Consider the following 19,942-nt stretch of genomic DNA (forward strand, 5'->3'; position numbering starts at 1 on the left):
ACCACAAATTTTGAGGAGGAAAAAAACCTTTTTTTAATAAAATGGTGGTGCTTCTTATAATCCATGCGTCTTATTGCTTACCGGAGGTGGTGGCTGCTGTGAATCAGGGTCCCAGGGTTGCTGCTGGAGGAGGCAGGAGCGGAGCGCTGCTGCAGGCCGCAGACTGGGATTAGGGAGTGTGCAGGTGTCCTGTGCTGCGGGGGGCTCCTTTGCTGTGGGGGGGCTCCTGTGCTGCGGGGGGACTCCTGTGCTGTGGGGGGCTCCTGTGCTGCGGGGTGTCTCCGGTAATGCTGGCATCTCCGGAGCTGCGGTGGGGCTCTGCCAACATTTTGTGAAAGGCCAGAGTCCCCCAGCAGTTCATCCATGCTTTCCTGTGTGGTGGACTTCGGGAAAATGGCCGCCGGGAGGCAGAGCATGCGCAGATGGAGATCTCAGCACCAAGATTTCGGGAGATGAGATTTCAGAACTGAGATCTCATCTCTCGAGATCTTCGTCCCAAGATCTCCATCTGCGCGTGCACTGCCTCCGGCAGCCATTTTCCTGGAACGATCGCACAGGAAGAAACCATGTAACTGCCAGGGGGCACTGGCCTTTCACAAAATGTCGGCAGAGCCCCCTCCCGCAGCGGAAGACACCCTGGGAAGCAGCAGCGGACACCCCCTCATCCCAGCCTGCAATGGTACCAGTAAGCGGTATATCCACATTGTAAGACACCCCCCCATTTCCCCCAAAAATTTTGGGGAAAAAGTGCCTCTTACAAAGCGAAAAATACGGTATACATATAATATTATTTTTCAGTGTAGATTTAAAATCTGGTTGCAAATATTGATGCAAAATACTAACCAACAACTGACCAAAACACTGGTGTGTGAAGTATGCCTAAAAGAGGATTTCCTTCAATAATGTCAAAAGACCAGTAGCCAAAATCTAAAATCAGGTCTGTACCATATAGAGATATTGCCATATTTCCATTTAGCTGTACTAATCAGTTTTGCAAAAAAGTGCAGCAATAGGTCACATTGGAATAACTTGAATAGAATGTGAAAATAAAAATGTCTGTTAAGATCATTCCAAAATGTTGTCTGCTGCTCTATCATTTGGTTCACTACATGGCCAATTTTACATTTGGCCATCTTTTTTAATAGAGGTATATAGAGAGAACACCCCAGGGAAATTTTGCACTGCATGATAAAATAAGCAGTTTTCTTAATAAGGCAGGATAAAGCAATAGCTCTCACCATTGCAGATGGCGACTGAAGATTTTTCCATTAGCTCTGAGTTGCATGGCCCATAATTTTGATTGCGCCTGGTGTCCCAGATTATCATTTTTCATGTATTTTATGAGTATTTACTATATTTACCTTGAGGTTTGCAGAAATCCATGCGCATGCTACAGAATCAACCACTTCTGAATCTCGCACTTGTGAACATCTCATGTTTCCTCACCCTATTTGAACTGCAGGGTGTTGTATTTAAAAGAAATATTTTAGTTTCTCTCCTAAAAAACATATCCGTCTACTCATAAGGCCAAGTTCACACAACCGTTAGTAAATTAGGCTATTCAGATGTGTTTTTTTCACAGACCGAATCTGTGCATGAAAAACATCGCAGCATGCACAGATTGCTTCCGTATCTTGGATGAGACTCGCCTATTCAAGTCTATGCTCGCACAAAAAAAATCAGATCCCATTTGATAAACTGCATAACATTGAAATGTGACGGATACTTTGGAACTATTTCACATAGAAAACTGTATTTGATAAATGTTAATAATGTCTAAAAACAGATGCCTTATGGTTTGCAAACAGATAACAATTGAGATAAAAATCAGCCATTTTTTTCTATGTTCATGTGAACGTAGCCTAAGAATATGCATATAATGCTGTTCTGCTAGCAGAGCTGTCAAATTTTTCAAGGCAAATCTGCTTCAGATGTTTGGAGACTTTTTTTCCTGAAGCAGCTTTGCATTGTATCACCATCTCTTTCCTCCGTCCTTTCCACTATTATAATGGCAAGTGGCTATCTAGCGAAAACTGCTTGAAGTTTGAACATGTTACTTATTTTAGCCATTTAACAGTATCAGAATCCTGAACCCTTTAGCTGCTTAACAGTATCTGGAACCCAGCTGTGAATTATGACCAATGTCAACTTTTTGCAGCCGTTTCGCGACGCTTGTTCAGGAGGTTTCCAGGCAGAGTCCACCTGAAAAAGACGTCATGTGCTTTTACCCTAAGGCCGGTTTCAGAAGTCTGACTTTCATTGTCAGGGTATGTACTGCAAGTTGACACAGGCCTCCAAGCCCGAACTTAACAGCCCCTGTTGAATTGGATTTGGAGACCCCCGGCTGCTCCTGACATTGAAGTCCATACTCAAACTGTAAATGTTGCACATGTGAAACTGACCTATGTGTTTTCTATACCAGGTGATAAGTTGTGAGATAATTGTTCAAACTGTCAGAAAGACGCTCTTCAGTTTTCAGACAGCAATAATGAATGTAACACTGAATGCCACGTTTCTATAATGCTCCTAGTCGTAGATTATGGAACTGTCAAGAATAATAGAGCTTCATTATAAATGCAGAGATAAAGTATGTCTAGAGAATTACATATGACACAAAGGAAGCGGCATTGATGTAAATTGTTAATTAGGAAAGCTGCAATTTAAATAGTAGCATTAAGTAGAACCATTAATGATAGCTGATGGGATTTGTGATTTTTGCCACTGCTTTGCTTTCGCTCTCTGCAGAACGTACGAGAAGAATAAGGTGAGAGGAGTGCCAGGAACATGCTCATTAAAATGTTCATTTCTGTGACATTTGCACTCTGCTGCGCTCTCATCTGATAGCAGGGTTCTGCCCCTCTCTCCTTTTCATTTTTCCCCGTCTCCTGAAACTCACAGCTGAGCTGTCTAGAGCCCATATGGCTTGCATATCATTATGTATATTCCATTTTGCTCTGCATTAAATTCTGACTTGCTGGCACGTCGCCAACTCGTTTAAGAAAAATACCCGTGAACCAAAAGGAAAAGATGAATTGAAAGTAGGAAGCGTGAATGGGAGGAGGTGAGCGAGCCATTGAAAAAGCAGCAGGTAGTTATGTGCCATGTTCTGAGGTAAAATATCCAGTGTGTCCGTCTTTGCGGTAATAATCCATTGTGCTGAAATAGGGTGCTCATTTCCTTGAGAACACGAAGACCCCTGCGTTATAATGAAGCATTGTATATAGCATCGACTGGAAGTCATTATAAGGAACATCATCAATGGTATCCGAGCACAGGGTTCAATGTATCAAATGTAAATGTCTGTCATCCGCAACAGTTGTACAGAAAGGGATGGGGTATGGGTGCTAATAAGCCTGACACTGCACTTACTTATGTTGGAGTCTGACGGCTTCTCTAATAAATCGTTTTAAGACATTATTTTCTCTAAATATAAAATATGTTGGGGCCTGTGTTTAGTTACAAAGAATATGTGCCACGGGTATCAATCACAGCAAATAAAAGCACGCAAGTCTGGATTATAGGGAAGTCACATTGGACACCTGCTCTTGAACCTCCACCAATATGATGACCTAAGGACCCTCCAATATAAATCCTCCTTAATAGCTTATTCCTGAGTGTTAAGGAGTCTGTGAGCACAAAATGACTGTTCAAACCAAACACACGTGCTCGGTGTACTCTTGGCATAGCTCAGATACTGATAGCTCCTTCCCAGCTAATTGCTTTCCATCTATATCCGCCCTCTTGTTTCTTGATTGACAGCTCTTAATTTAAGTAAGGCAGAGATGGGCGGAGGTTGATGGGAAGCAATTAGGTGGGAAGATATACTGAACTGTTTGCTCACACCAAAGGCACACTGCTTGGTCTCATTTTGTGCTTACAGGCTACACATAAGTATTAGGGGTTAGTTCAAACAAGCGTATTAAAAATCTGTGTGCAGTCTGTATGCAAAAGAGGTAGCATATGGATAGCACAAGGACCAATGCAAGTCAATGTAGTAGTTCACATGAAATTTTCTACACGCAAACCGATGGTCTGTGTATATAAATTGCATCGTGCAAAACCATGCACTATTTTGATCTGTATTCTGGATCAGACTCGCCCGTTATAAGTCAATGGGTGCTCAAAAAAAAGGATCCCATACGGTTACCATCCATAAGTCATACAATTTTTGATTGATCCATTAGAGTTATTAAGATAGGAAACTGTATTTGTCCTTTAAAATTTATCAAATTATTCTTGAAAAAACTGTAAGCCATGTGCATGTACAAAACAGAACTAAACACAGAATTAAAAAACAGCAATATGGATATAACAAATTTACACAATGGATAAGCAAATAAGTCAGTTTTTTTTCTGAACAATTTGCTTGTGTTCATGTGGATGATGCCTTAGTCATGCTGAGTGTGTGCTGTTCTTTTTTTCTTATTAATGTACACTCTGTACTCCATCTTGACTGAAAGAAAAATGTAGTAATTTTTGCAAATTTATTAAAAAAGAAAAACTGAAATATCACATGGTCATAAGTATTCAGACCCTCAAAAATGAACTTTTTTGAATTTACCAAATGGCTGCAATGAAACAAAGAGTGAAAAATTTAAAGAGGTCTGAATACTTTCGATACCCACTGTATAACACATAGTATGTATTTTTTCATATATCACTGTACTGAAAAGGGCTACTGACCATTCCTTCTGTTTCAGGCAAATGCCAAAAGAACACTTTTGGGGCATATGTTTGCACTTTAAAGTCCATCGAGCATCCCCAATGTATGCATCGTCAGCATGCTGCAAATATGTAAAGTTTATTTAGTGTTCATGTTTTTCTTCATATTATTCAATGTAAAGGCCTTTTTATTGTTAGTTATTATGGTCCAAGGGGGCGGTATTCATAGCAGCTTAAAGACCCCCCCCCCCCCCCAAAGAACGCTGTAAACAACTTGGTAAAGACCATAACAATTAGTACTATGTAAAAATGCCTACATCTCTGGAAATGTAAGGTGCATTTAAAAAAAAATTAAAGTGGGAGTATTCAAGGCAGAAACATGAAGAAAATAAGAGCACAAATTGGTGACAGATCATCTTTAAACTCTACATTTTAATGTTTTAATAACGAATTTTGTTTATTTTAAGATGTTTCATGAAGTATAGATGTGAAAAATTAATATGATACAAGTATTATCTACTTAGTTGCATATCTGTATAATTTATTTCTTGCACACACAATAAATTATGCATTCATTTATTAAATATATTAAATTGTAATTTTACCTAAAGCTGTTTAGGAAATATTTCAACCACCTATAAGGGGCTTACCAAGGTAATATAAAGGCATGGGAAAAAATAACCTAAGGGCTTTGTATTCCCAATTCCTGGTCTGTTTTACTCAAGATGAATTCTTCATTTTCTGAATAAATAAATGCTTGAGAATAGATCTGATCTTCACTGTGTCTTTCAAGATAACGCATTAAGAATTGCTGCATTTATCGGTTAAACAATAGATGCTGTTTTGCTATAAAACCCGGAGTAGTTACAATATAGAGACAGCGCAAATCATTTACTGCTGGTTTACTAATTCCTTACTCTTAAAATGATTGATGAAGGAAGAAGCGCTCGGCATTCATACACAATGAAACATATTGTAGCTTACAGAGCAATTTTCACATTATTGCAGCTGAGATTTTCTGCAATATGGTGATTAAAGGACATATTGTGCTTAAAATGAGCTTTTAGTACACATATAGTTATAGCCATCTTGTTTTCACAGCTGCATAAATGAGTGTAAAGCAATAAATGTTTTATAGTGCAATGTAAACACATATTTAAATGTTTTTTACTGTTTCTATATGGAAAGACAATAAAAACGAAGAAAGCGAGTGGAGTTATGATAACATAAAAACATAAAATGTATAATGCTAAGGACAATGAAAACATGTATAATAAAAGATAAGTTAATTAAAATAAAAAAAGAGAAAGAGACTCTAGTAGAAGACTAAAATTTCCTATTACAGATAAAGAACATATACTCCAATGACCATTACTCCTAACATATATGGCAAAAATGTCCGCAGCCTTCATCACTTTTAATAAACAGGGGATCTTGCATGATAGTATATACTGTGTGGTGTATGCATTTGCACAGATCTACACAGAACTTTAATTATACGTTCAAATCTGGTTTATGGGGATTTTGTATTCAATCTGCTTCAAAATCCACATTAGCGAACCTTCCAATACTCTTTGAATACGTTTTCATGTGGTGTTTAAAGTAGATTTATTTTAAAATCCATGTAAAAAAACCTTCAGTGTTAATATTCTCTAAGGGGCCAATCATCAAAGCTTTCATGGCAGAATTCTGGCATAAGAGCTTTGAAAAGTCGCAAAATTAGGGTGCTACTTCATGATGGGCTATAGCGTGCAGTACACCTGAAATCTCACTCCAGTCACTAACTAGAGTTAGATTTCTGGTATAGTGCACGGAGGCGCATGCCACTCATCAAACGCTCCAGATTCATGAAGAGGTGTGCACCCCTTCACGAATCAGGAGCGTCACATTCCAGCACGCCTTCTCATCAAGGCTGGTATGAAAAATACCGGTCTTGATTAATTAGGCCCTAAATTAGGCCCCTTTCACACATCAGTTTTTTGCTATCAGTCGCAATCCATCGAATTTTGAAAAAAAAACAGATCCGGCGACTGATGCCGCCGGATCTGTTTATTTTCTCATAGACTTGTATTAGCGACGGACTGCTACGGATGGCCTCATGTTTCATCCATTGTTCGCCGGATTCGCCGAAAATTGTTTGTCCTGCGGTCGGAGACAACAAACATGGTAACGTTTTTTGTGTCCGTCGAAAAAACGGACAGCGACGGATCCGTTGTTGTCTGTCATTTGCTAGAATGGAAGCCTATATGCGCCGGATCCGTCAAATGACGGAATACGGTGATGGATTCCGTTTTTTTTAACTGAGCATGCTACGATTTTTTTAGGATTCAATTACCCGGATCAGCTATTCGGATCCGGTGAAAAAACAGTTTTTCACAATCTGCGACGGATCCGTTTTCAAAATTCGACGGATTGTGACTGATGGCAAAAAACTGATGTGTGAAAGGGGCCTTAGTGCAATAGTAACAGATTACAAAGTTGAAAAATTATATAAAAACATCTAGCTCAGTATATTATTCTGCAGTGTTAATCCAAAAGACCCCCCCAACTTCAAATATAGCAATAATAAAACATCCCTGGATCAGTAACTCATCTCCAGAAAACTAGTATAATAATTATACTGATTAACTACATGCTCAATAAATTTAGTGCCCTCACAAACACACAAAAATATGCAAGCAGTAGCAAGAAATCCTGGCATTCTTGGGAAATCTTTGGAAAGAGACCCCCAATAATCTTTGCTAAACTTCAAACTTTGGTGTCATATCCATTAGACTAATATCACACTCAATATGCATGGGAGTGCCAGCCAAGTGATTGTCAGAGAAGATATCAATTGGTCTTGTCTGATTTCAGACTGCCAATTACTCTGTTCTCCTGGAGATAAGCTGCCGCCAGACATTTCTGTCAGCGGCTTTCTTATAGAGAACATAGGAGCACTCGTACGAATGAGAGCTCCTGTGTATGGGAGAGATGGCTGTAGACAGAACGATCTGCCAAAGTATCGTTTTGCCATCAGCCGTCTGATAGCGGGCTTTACATTTTCCATAAAAATAATATAGCACTACTAAATAGGATTTTCCAGGATTTTATATTGATTGTACATGCATAGGATATGTAATAAAAAAAAGTGATCAGTGCAGAGCAACTTTAGGACCATCGTGATGAGAAAAAAAACTTTGGGCTGCATCATTCTGTTTGGTCTTCTGAATTCTGCAGCCATAACTAATGCATTTGTCTGGTAGAAAAGATGACTAAAACATAGATGTTTTCAAATTCTCACAATAAAAGACATTACTGCTAACTAAAGGTACCTTCACACTAAACAACTTTCCAACGAGAACGACAACGATCCGTGACGTTGCAGCGTCCTGGTTAGCGATATCGTTGTGTTTGACACGCAGCAGCGATCTGGATCCCGCTGTGATATCGCTGGTCGGAGCTAGAAGTCCAGAACTTTATTTGGTCGCCAGGTCGGCGTGTATCGTCATGTTTGACAGCAAAAGCAACGATGTCAGCAATGTTTTTACATGGAGCGTGAACGATAAGTGAGTCGCCGTTACGTCACTGGATCGCTCCTGCATCGTTCTGGAGCTGCTGTGTTTGATGTCTCTACAGCGACCTAACAGCAACGCTCCAGCGATCTAGTTTAGGTCGGATCGTTGTCTATATCGCTGGAGCGTCGCTTAGTGTAACGGTACCTTAACACGTTCTTACACTATTTGTACTGGTATTACCCAAGGAAGCTAAAGCCTTACCAATGACAAACATCTTGTTTCTTAGAGGACTACCATGCCTAATCTGATAAACCTTGTATCAATCAAAATCCAATTTATAAATCAAATCTAATTGATAAGAAGGATATACACTTCTTGTAAGTGACCAATTCACTGCACCTTGTAAAAACAGCCAGTCAGCAATTCCCTGCTCTTTCCCCACAGAGCCCTGCTGGACGCTGTTAATTAGGATGCTACATCATGTATACAGAAGTATGTTGGTCTACTGGCATTGCTGACAATAAGTTTTACTTTCCTTATTCTAACCTGCATAGATTTACTGATAGTGGCTAAAATTTACACAGCTTAGACAAAACGGATCACATGCTAGATGATACATTTGGCACATCTTTAGATACCTCTGTCTAAAATTATACTGACTCTTGAATGGTTAACTCTAGACCTTTTTTTGAGACACAGTCTTGGTGCTAATTCCTCCAGCCTAATCAATACCCATTTAAAGTAAATCCACTCAGGAATTTTCCCTGAATTCTGAATTGAGACTGAATTCTGTGACATTTTGGTTTGAAATGTGTCCTTTAGTCTTTTAAACCTTCCACCAAATGGGAAATCCATAAAAGATAGTATTCTATGGAGTAAAAATATCCTGGAAAACACCATCCAAAATGACAACTATTACGTAAGCGTCGTTGATTATATGGTTTTGCTGAAAAAGAAATTGTTGGAGTTGTTCAACAATTATTTGTCTAATATAATCAGAGGTAACAGAAGAAAAGGCTGAGAAGTGAGCACCCTTGTTCATTCCACCACATCTGAATGTGGCTTTAGAGTCCCCCAGAATGCTCCATCACCATCTACAGATAGGATCATCATTGCTACATACACAAACTTATATTAATTCTTTGTGCACCAGTTTGTAATCAACTGATTACCACTACTGTCAATGGAACACCTCTGATATAACTTGCCATTGCCTTCTGTTTAAGGCTGGGACTGGAAAGCAACACAGATCAGACAGACAAAGATTGCTCCATGTAGCTGCTATATCGCAGTGTAATACAGGTGACTGGAGTCACATTGCAATCTCTAAGGTAGGGGTGGCGAACCTTAAACCCGCAAAGAACTTTTCTCAGACCCCCTGGCAGATTCCTGAGGACCACAGTGGCAGTGACCGAGAAGGCACCTGTGTTTTGTCGGCTGCCAGCCCTTCAATTTCTTACCCTGCAAACAAACAAATGCAGCATTTGATACTCATCGATGCCACTGCCGCGCATGTGATGAAAGATAGTGCTAGTGTCAGGATGTACTATGTGAATGGATTAAGCTTGTGATGCGCTCCCATCCTACAGTAGAAGACAGTAGTGGCAATGTCTCCTGGGTCTCCTGTGATGTATATGCCCCAGCCCCATGTCTCCTGTGATGTATTTGCCCCTTCTCTATGGCTTCTGTGATATCTATGCCACAACCCCATGTCTCCTGTGATGTCTGTTCCACAGCCCCATATCTCCTTTGATGTCTATGTCCCAGCACCATATCTCCTGTGATGTCTATGCCTCAGCCTCATGTCTTCTATGATGTATATACCACAACCCCATATCTCCTGTGATATCTATGCCACAACGCCATATCTCCTGTGATATCTATGCCACAGCCCCATGTCTGCTGTGATGTACATACTGCAGTCCCATGTCTCCTGTGATGTCTTTCCCACAGCCCCATGTCTCCCTTGATAAATATACCGAAGCCCCAGATCTACTGTGATGTCAATGCCACAGCCATATCTCCTGTTATGTCTATACCGCAGCCCCTTGTCTCCTATGTTGACTATACTGAAGCTCCGTATCTCTGGTGATGTCTATGTTGCAAGCCTTTGTCTCCTGTGATAACTATTCCACAGCCCCATTGCTTCCGTGATGTACATACCACAGCCTCATGTTTCCTTTGATGTATATACAGTTGTATCGATATCTCCTATGTGATGTATAAAGTTCTCTCTGTGTCTATTTGATGTGTATACAGCAGACTCTATGTTTCCGATGTTGTGTATACTGCAGATCTCCCACTGCTTGAGTTCTTTAAATGTAACTTGAGCAATGATGAATTTCCCCCTGTTATGAGACCTGCAGTATAATATACATCTGTGTTCGGTACGACTTAGTGCTCAAATTCTTTACAAAACTTATAACACAGGCCTGAGCTCCAGACAGACATGAATCTGAAAAAGCAGTTACGAGTAGCAACATCATTCATACCACCTAACATCACAGTCACAGCAAAGAGAAGCAGCTCCAGACATCACATTAGGAGTGAGTTAATTCAATGTTTGGCCAAATGTAGCAGGGTAATTTTCAAGTTGATAATTTTGTATGGGCCCCGAAGGATGGTATAAAAATCCAAATGGCCGTTGGCAGAAAAAAGGTTCTCTACCCTAGCTCTAAGGTACTGGGATCATGATAAGCATGGCGCAAAAGTAGGAACTAATTTGATCTTTGCATTTTGCTTATTATGGTATCTTAGGATTTACAACGTGACCTCATACATCTGCACAAGAGAAGATAGTGATGTAAATCTATTGAAATGACAAGGTGTAACAAGTGTATTACACAGTGGTCACCTGTATTAATTTCACTTCTTTTAATACTATATAGCAGCGATGCCAAAGGGGTCACACAGAGCCCTCCATGCGGGGCTGGGGCTGGCAGGTGAGGAGTCTGGCAACACCAGTCCTTACTTCAGCTGGATCTGTGTCCTCAGACACACATCCAGCTGAAGTGTATTGAAGTGCGAGGCCGTGCGCCGCAATACACACTGCTGGCCAATCAGAGGCCAGCAGCTGACATCGGCGTACATGCGACTGGGTGCATGGCAGTGATGTCATGTGCATTCTGTCACTTGGATGATGAAATCAGCTGCCAGCTTCAGAAGACGATGCAGTGACCCGGGGGATGGGAAGGAAGGAAGGTGAGTAGAACTGTTTATTGTGATTTTTTTTCTTTCTATGCATTGAACAATGGCATCGGCAGGATGGGGGATATATACCAGGATGGGGGGGCATTTACAAGTATGGGGTGACATTTACAAGGGTGGGGTGACATATACAAGGATGTAGGCATACATACTAGAATAAAGAGCATATACAAGGATGGGGTAGCATATACCAGGATTGGGGACATATATCAGGATGGGGGCAAATACATGGATTGGATTGAGGGAGCATATACGAGGATGGGGGAACATATACCAGGATTAAGGACATATACCAGGATGGGGGTGATGTAGGGAAAATATGTATTTGTAGGCGATGTATGGATGTATGACCAGCAGTAAATTAGCATCTGTTCTTAGGCTGCAGCTCCTCACAAAGGTCATAACCTATGTCTGCTATGGCAAAGGTAGCTTTCCTGGTCACAGGGTCTCAGACCCCAGGGTGACTTCCTGAGAATTTCAAACATTTCACACCTCTGATGCCTTTGAAGAAAGATGCCAAATGGGACCTAGTGAACCCTGACAATGTCTACTTACTGTGGGACAGAAAGGTTATGACAAAGAGCGTTTAGTGGCCATGGTGCAGTCACAAACCAGGAATTAGAATATTAACATGAAAGGCTGGTCTAGAAATCTGATCTCCAGGCTAAGCCTATAACTTGGGCCCTACACAAAGAAAGTTGTTCACAGATTGAGGGCAGCTAAGCTGCTGTGACTCATTTCATATCCCCCCCCCCCCCCTTCCCAGGAAACGAATGCCAGACTGCAAAGTTTAGATATTTCTGTAAGTTTCTCCCTTTTATTTTATAACTGTTTTGCATATTTGTATGTCACTTTTTATTTCCACATTTTTATATCCTTCTATTGTAAGCACTGTACCTTTTCTATTAAAGCTTAAAACTTTAATAAGTTTGAACCTTGTATACTCTAAAAGAATCCCCAGCCCTAGAGTGTGTGACCCTGCTGATTGGCAGACAGTAGTAGCAATATCTCCGGGACTCATCGCCCTTATGTTCGGTGAGTGAAGGCAGCGTGTGCGAAATGGGGTGCGTGGTCCGTGTCGTGGTGTGATTTATGCTCCCATTGCAGTATAGGACAGAGGTTGAATGCTGGATTGAGTGAGAGGAAATAGATTAACCCTTGCAGGAGCAACCCCTAATCACGTGCTGAGAAGTGGGTATGTGACAGGTGCATATACCAGGATTGGGAGGCATATGCCAGGATTGGGGACATATACCAGGATTTGGGGCATATACTAAGATGTGGGTGCATATATCAGGATGAGGGTGCCTATACCAGGATGAGGGTGCATATACCAGGATAGGTAGAACATATACCAGGACAGGAAGCATATTCCTTAATATCTGCAGTTTTGTACACCTGTTCCTGTCTGTGGCTGCTCTCTGTTGCCCCACCTTCTCTCTGCTGCCCTGCTGCTCTCAGCATGAATTGCTTTTTCTAAACTAAAACCTCAGTATTCAGGTTAAATTGTAGTGTTGGCACTTTAAGATAAATAAGTTGGTTTTGGGTTGCAGTTTGGGCACTGGGTCGCTAATAGGTTCACCATCACTGCCCTATACCAAACCCCAAACCAGATAAGCATAAAAATGCATGAGCATTCATCTAATGTAAAGAGAAAAAGAGGCATTGTCGGCTAAACTTCATGGGTTAATATTAAAATTGCTGTGGGCACTTTGATTTAATCTTCTGTAAATTTGAAGTAAACACTAATTGTTTATTCAGCACCAAGGACAGAGCTCTGCAATTGAACAGCACTTGAACTCACCAAAAGCACTGGTCACCAATGTTTCTCTATCAAGTAAATTGTATATGTAGGTCAGTGTAATTAATGGACTTATTGCTGCCACAGAGAAACACTTGAATCCTGAATTCACCTTCCTTAAAAAAGGGATGAAAAATGGTAGGCACTGCTCTTGGTGCTGCAAATACAACACTGGTCACCAATATTTCTCTCAAAATAAACTGTACATGCATTTCAGGGGAGCGAGTGGGCTTACTACTGCAACACATTTGCCATAAACAGAGTGCATTTGGCAATCAGTATGAAACAAAGTCTTCTGCTATCAGATTTCAAATGCTAGAAACTTCTGTTTATCGACCATGACTTTTGTTGTAAAATATAACTAAGAAAATGTTAGAAAAATCCTACTAGAACAGCTAAACTTTATATTGGGTTAATCAGAGTTACTGTACATGATGGCAGCTGTGTACTGACTACTATTAACATGAGCTAAAGTGAACCTGACAGGTCCCCCACACCGTCACAATGTGTTTATTCTTATGTTAACACCCTGCCTGACAAGCCCTTTGTACAGTATAAGTGATTGCAGCTAATGGCAAAAAAATATCCATTTCAATATGCTAGGCAGTTTCAGACTAGTCGAAGGGGCTTTGGTTTCTCCAGACTGGTTGTCCCATTCACCATATAATAACACCCTTATGGGCCTGATAAAATGATTTGCAAAAGCTGGCATCCCCATCGGCCCTGTGCAAGTCAAGCGCATGCGCACAACTTTTGCCATTACATGTCAATGCGCAATGAAGCCAAGTGTATAACCCCCAGCTTCATAGACTAGCTGCGCATGTCCAGGGAGCACATTGTGATGAAGGAACCTGCAGGTTAAATCATCACAATTATGAATTTCATAGAGAAAAGTAGAACGGCACTAGGTTACACCTGCAGTTTTCTGTGGCTGCAGCAGCAAAAGTTCCCTGTACAATATCAGGTAGTATCTTGCACTGGCTTTGTGGTGCTCAACATTGATTAGCAGTCCAAGAGCAACATATACAAAGAAAGAAGAAAATGTGGCACTCACCAGCTTGTGCTGCGATAAAAAAGTCCTTTATTGCGCCATAGCATGGACTGAGGACATCATAATAACAGAACCTGGACCCGCTGAAGCGCAGTCTGCGCGAAACGGCCATCGTCCTCGGTCACCTTGCACCCTTGCATATACCTGCAGCTGTTATTATGATGTCCTCAGTTCACACTATGGCGCAATAAAGGACTTTTTTATCGCAGCACAAGCTGGTGAGTGCCACATTTTCTTCTTTCTTTGTAAATCATCACAATGTACTCCCCAGACATGCGCAGTGCGCCTATGGAGCTAGATGTACATTCCCTGGCTTTACTGCACACTGAAATGAAAAAATGCAAGTCACGCATGTGCGAGACTTATAAAGAGTCTACGGTGATGAAAATCATGCTATTATGCCCATAAGGGGTTATGATATGGTGAATAGGATGACCAATCTGCAGAAAGCAAAGCCCTCGGGACCAGTCTGCAGAAACCAACGCCCTCTGGACCAGTCTGCAGAAACCAACGCCTTCTGGACCAGTCTGCAGAAATCAACTCCCCCTGGACTAGTGTGCAAAAACCAATGCCCTCTGGACCAGTCTGCAGAAACCAAGCCCTCTGGACCAGTCTGCAGAAACCAAGCCCTCTGGACCAGTCTGCAGAAACCAATGCCCTCTGGACTAGTCTGAAACTAATTAGCATATTGGAAACAGATTTCCACCACTCATTTTTGCATACACTGAAATCACTTATACTGTACAAAGGGCTTGTCAGGCAGGGTATTAACATAAGAATAAACACATGGTGGCGATTTGAGGGACATGGGAGACCTATCAGGTTCACTTTAAATATTTAAATGTAATTGTCTAATTCTGAGCGCAACCACATCAAAAATTATAAGTGTTCTTCTGAATCATTTAATCGCATTATTTTAGTTTTCTTATTTTATTTTCTCTTTGAAAATTATTTAACTTTGCATTGACTCACGACTGTTTCTGTTTCCTGTGTGTGTGTACCGTATATATATTGCAATGGAGCAGTAGCACCGTATGCAGGGAAAGAGGCAGTGACCCACAAAGTTCAAACACAATAGTCTCTTTAATGTGTTACTTCACACATAAAGGTGCATAGCATTTTATAGTACATGTCATCAAAGTTCAATACACACAGTTGCATCTCATCTCAGTGCCCATTTCATAGCACTACACATCATATGGCTTTTAGATTACAGTCCCTAAACACATCGAACCTCTCCTTGTCCAGTATCCGTGGGGCGACCGCACGCCATATTACAGTCACCAAACACAGCTTCACATGTTGCAGACACGACACACGCCAGTCCTCATCTGACTAGTTCCCGTGGGTGTTCTGCACCGCTGTATCACAGACTCTTTACTCACACAGCCGTGCACAGCCCAGGGTATCCTCTAGGTAGCAGCCGGGCACCATATCCACCTATTTGCAATTATTACACATGCCAGCCCTCTTTTTGGCACAGGACATCCACCTCCTGTTCACCCCCAGGCACAGGACTGTCCGCATCCAAGACCAGTTACCATGGACGACTTGCATCGCTGTGTACACTGCGGTTGCCAGGCTATTCAGCTGCCATAGCTGCTGGCTCTGCTGGCCAGTGCTGCTTCACACAAACAGCCAGCGCTCTGCAGGCCTCTGCTCTGCACAACAGCACACACCAGACTGACATTGATGTTGCACCTAACACCTGACACACCCATAAATCTTACTGCAAGGTTTTTAACAAACAAACCGGTAGCTTTCAGCCACATGGAAAACCCAGACGAAAATCCGTGACTGCCATGCACACCTATGGACTTCATCTGTCTCCATGCACAACCTGGGGAGAACACACAGCGACCCCTACCTGTGACACAAGTCACTGCCTCACATATCCTCCCCCCAGTTCATACCTGTGAGGTTGAACACTTGTTACCCCATATGAGTGCGAGACAGGGCATCCGTATGACCCTGTGACATCTCCTCCCAAAACAACTTTTTTACTCACTCCTGCTAATACCTCTAAGCGGAGCCTATCGGGATTACACTCTGACCCTAATTTGGCGACCCCTATGGCAGGTATCTCAACATTTTCAGGTTCTACGCCCAACACAGCACATAAGCACATTCTCTGCTGCTTCCACTGCAGCTTTTGCTGCTGCAGAACCTCTTGCTGCAACTGCAGCTCCTGCTGCTGCAGAACCTCTTGCTGCAACTGCAGCTCCTCCGCAATGCAGACTTCAAGAACCCGCCAATCCACAGTAAATCTTCATAACCCCACCGAGTTACCGCCAGAAGCCTTCAATCTTCTTGGCCCCGCCGAGCAACAGCAAACTGTATTGAAAAACATTTTCCAGCAGATCTGCAAAATGTTATGCAGCACACTTTGGGGTATGCCTTAGATTACACTGCCCGCATTCTCCACCATATGTAATGGAGCAGTAGCACCGTATGCAGTGAAGAGGAAGTGACCCACAAAGTTCAAACACAAAAGTCTCTTTAATGTGTTACTTCACACATAAAGGTGCATAGCATTTTATAGTACACATGTTTGCAATCGTTACACATGCCAGTCCTTTTTCGGGCACAGGACATCCACTTCCGGTACACCTTCAGGCACAGTACTATCCACATCCGAGACCAGTTACCATGGACGACTTGCATCACTGTGTACGCTGCGGGTGCCAGGCTATTCAGCTGCCATAGCTGCTGGCTCCGCTGACCTGTGCTGCTTCACACACAGCCAGCACTCTGCAGGCCTCTGCTCTGCACAACAGCACACACCAGACTGACAATGACGTTGCATCTGACACCCGACACACCCATACCCCTTACTGCAGGGTTTTAACAAGCAAACCTGTAGCTTTCAGCCACATGGAAAACCCGAACCGGAAATCCGTGACTGCCATGCACAGCTATGGACTTCATCCGTCTCCATGCACAACCTAGGGAGAGCACACAGTGACCCCTACCTGTGACACGAGTCACCGCCTTACTATATATATATATACATATATATATATAAATATATATATATATATATATATATATAAATAATTTAATTTCTTTTATTTTTTTTTTAATTACTGTTGTTTTTTATTCTATTTAGATATACATATATACAGAATATGCAAATATATACAGTATGTATGAATATATAGAGTATATATATATATATATATATATATATATATATATATATATATATATCTGCCTTGCACCTGGGGAGGTAGATATATGTATATATATATATATCTATCTCCCCAGGCGCAAGGCAGCAGTGTGAAATAGTTGCTCCCAAAACATAATATATTGGTGTGCTGGCAGGATTTCTGGCAATATAAAGCAGAGTGATCACAGAGTGTAGCGAACCGCTTTTTCTTGGTTGGCTGCATGTACACATCCTGTGTTATCAGAGAGCGCAGCTGTCCTCTGTACACATCCACAGCGATAAATGCAATATCTATGAAAACCAATGAAGAAATTGCTTTAAATTAAAACATGCATCTTTATGAGTAGAATGCAGATCTGCAACCTAATTGTCACATTAAATGTTAGCTTGATTTATCTAAATTAAATTACACCTATTTATTTTCAATATGCTCAGAGGGATTTAAGTCATGAATAAAAAGCATAAAAAAGGTTTTTAAAGATGCCCACATCTGAGTTTTCTGTTTCAGTCTCCCACTGTGTAACTAGCTCAACAACTAAATATGGCAGTAGGTAAATACAGAGCATTGCAGAAATGTGGGGGCTGAACCTTGACAAATCATCTTAGTGCCATTAAATATATCAGACAGGAGAGAGCTGAACATTATATATTGAAACCGCAGTATGTAAAGCAGGTATTTAACTCATGCTTCTAAAGAAACTGCTGACAACACTACACATCCATATTTCTCAAAGAAAATCTATCACCAGGTTTTACCTAATCTGAAAACAGCATGATCGATAGAGATCTTGATCCCAATGATATGGCACTTACTGGGCACTTACTACGGCATTACTTGCCGTAATTTTGATAAAATTAATGTTTATCAGCAGATTATCACTGGAGGATCAATAAACCTGATACCATGTAGTCTTCTTTATTCATGAGCTCAGTATAACCCCACCTCCACCACTGATTGGCAGCTTGCTGCCTATGTAGTGTACATAGAAAACTGTCAATCAATGAAGCGGGCGGGGTTATACATAAAAAACTGATAGATTTGAAGCAGATAAAACAATAATTGTATCAAAACTATGGCATGCAGTCCAGTAGGTGATACATTGCTCAAATCAGGGTCTCTGCCCCTACATCATGGTGCTCTCAGCTCGGATAGTAAAAACCTGCTGATAGATTACCGTATTTCGCGGACTATAAGACGCACCGGACCATAAGGCGCACCCCAAATTTGGGGTGAAAATTGCAGAAAAAAAGATTTTTTATAAGATGGGGGTCCGTCTTATTGTCCGAATTTACAGTATCTTACCTGAAGGCTGGCGGTGGCAGAGCAGGGTCACAGGAGGCATGGTGTCGGCAGAGGTGGGGTGATGCGGTACGGCGTGCACCTGAGCAGGGTCCCTTCCTGCTTAGGTGGGCGACGCCACGGCCTGGTGTCCATGGGAGGGTTGCAGCACTGGTTACCGGCAGAGGTACTGGGATGAGGAGGTGCTGGGATGAGGAGGTGCTGGGATGAGGAGGTGCTGGGATGAGGAGGTGCTGGGATCAGGAGGTGCAGGGATCAGGAGGTGCTGCGATCAGGAGGTGCTGGGATCAGGAGGTGCTGGGATCAGGAGGTGCTGCGATCAGGAGGTGCTGCGATCAGGAGGTGCTGGGATCAGGAGGTGCAGGGATCAGGAGGTGCTGGGATCAGGAGGCGCAGTGACAGGTATGGTGTGAGAGGGTCCCTTTCCCCGGTGAGGTGATGCAGCAGCCCGGTAAGGAGCAGAGCCGGGTGAATGCTGTTGTTATCGGTGGTGGCGGCCATCTTCCGGGGGCCGCGCGAGCGCAGATGAAGCGCTCTGCTTCCCGGGGCTTCAGGAAAATGGCCGCGGGAGGCCGCGCGTGCGCAGATGGAGATCGCGCGGCCATTTTCCTGAAGCTAAGAACTTCAGAAAAATGGCCGCCGCGATCCCCATCTGCGCACGCGCGGCATCCCGCGGCCATTATCCTGAAGCCCCGGGAAGCAGAGCGCTTCATCTGCGCACGCGCGGCCCCCGGAAGATGGCCGCCACCACCGATGACAACAGGATTCACCCGGCTCTGCTCCTTACCGGGCTGCTGCATCACCTCACCGGGGAAAGGGACCCCGCTCACTGCGCCTCCTCATCTCCGCACGTCTGCCGCCGCACCTCTGCCGCCGCACCTCTGCCACCGCACCTCTGCCGCCACGGGTAAGCCTGCATTTCGACTATTAGACGCACCCCCCATTTTCCCCCCTTTTTTTGGGGGGAAAAAGTGCGTCTTGTAGTCCGAAAAATACGGTACCTTTCATGTTATGCTCCTATATTCATGTAACAAAAATGAGGAAAAACTGCATTTTACATATATAGTCTTTACCTCACTATCACATAAAACCAAATATACAGAGTAATTTACCAAGATTCAATATGTCTTTATGTATAAAGTTGCAATGTGACTTCCAATAATCCAATATTAGTCAATACAGTAGTTATGAAATGCAGCAGAGCATTGTCCTTATTGGTAATACAGTAAGAATACAGTAATTAACCAGAGTT

At 42.3% G+C, this 19,942-nt stretch overlaps 1 protein-coding gene across 3 annotated transcripts in view; it reads right to left on the reverse strand.

Moving 5' to 3' along the window:
- The window catches only part of SOBP (sine oculis binding protein homolog), a 298,320-nt gene that overhangs the window by 95,380 nt on the left and 182,998 nt on the right, over window positions 1–19,942 (reverse strand). The gene's annotated exons all lie outside the window — the stretch shown is intronic.

This window comes from Ranitomeya variabilis, chromosome 2, assembly GCF_051348905.1.
Source record: "Ranitomeya variabilis isolate aRanVar5 chromosome 2, aRanVar5.hap1, whole genome shotgun sequence".
NCBI lineage: Eukaryota > Metazoa > Chordata > Amphibia > Anura > Dendrobatidae > Ranitomeya > Ranitomeya variabilis.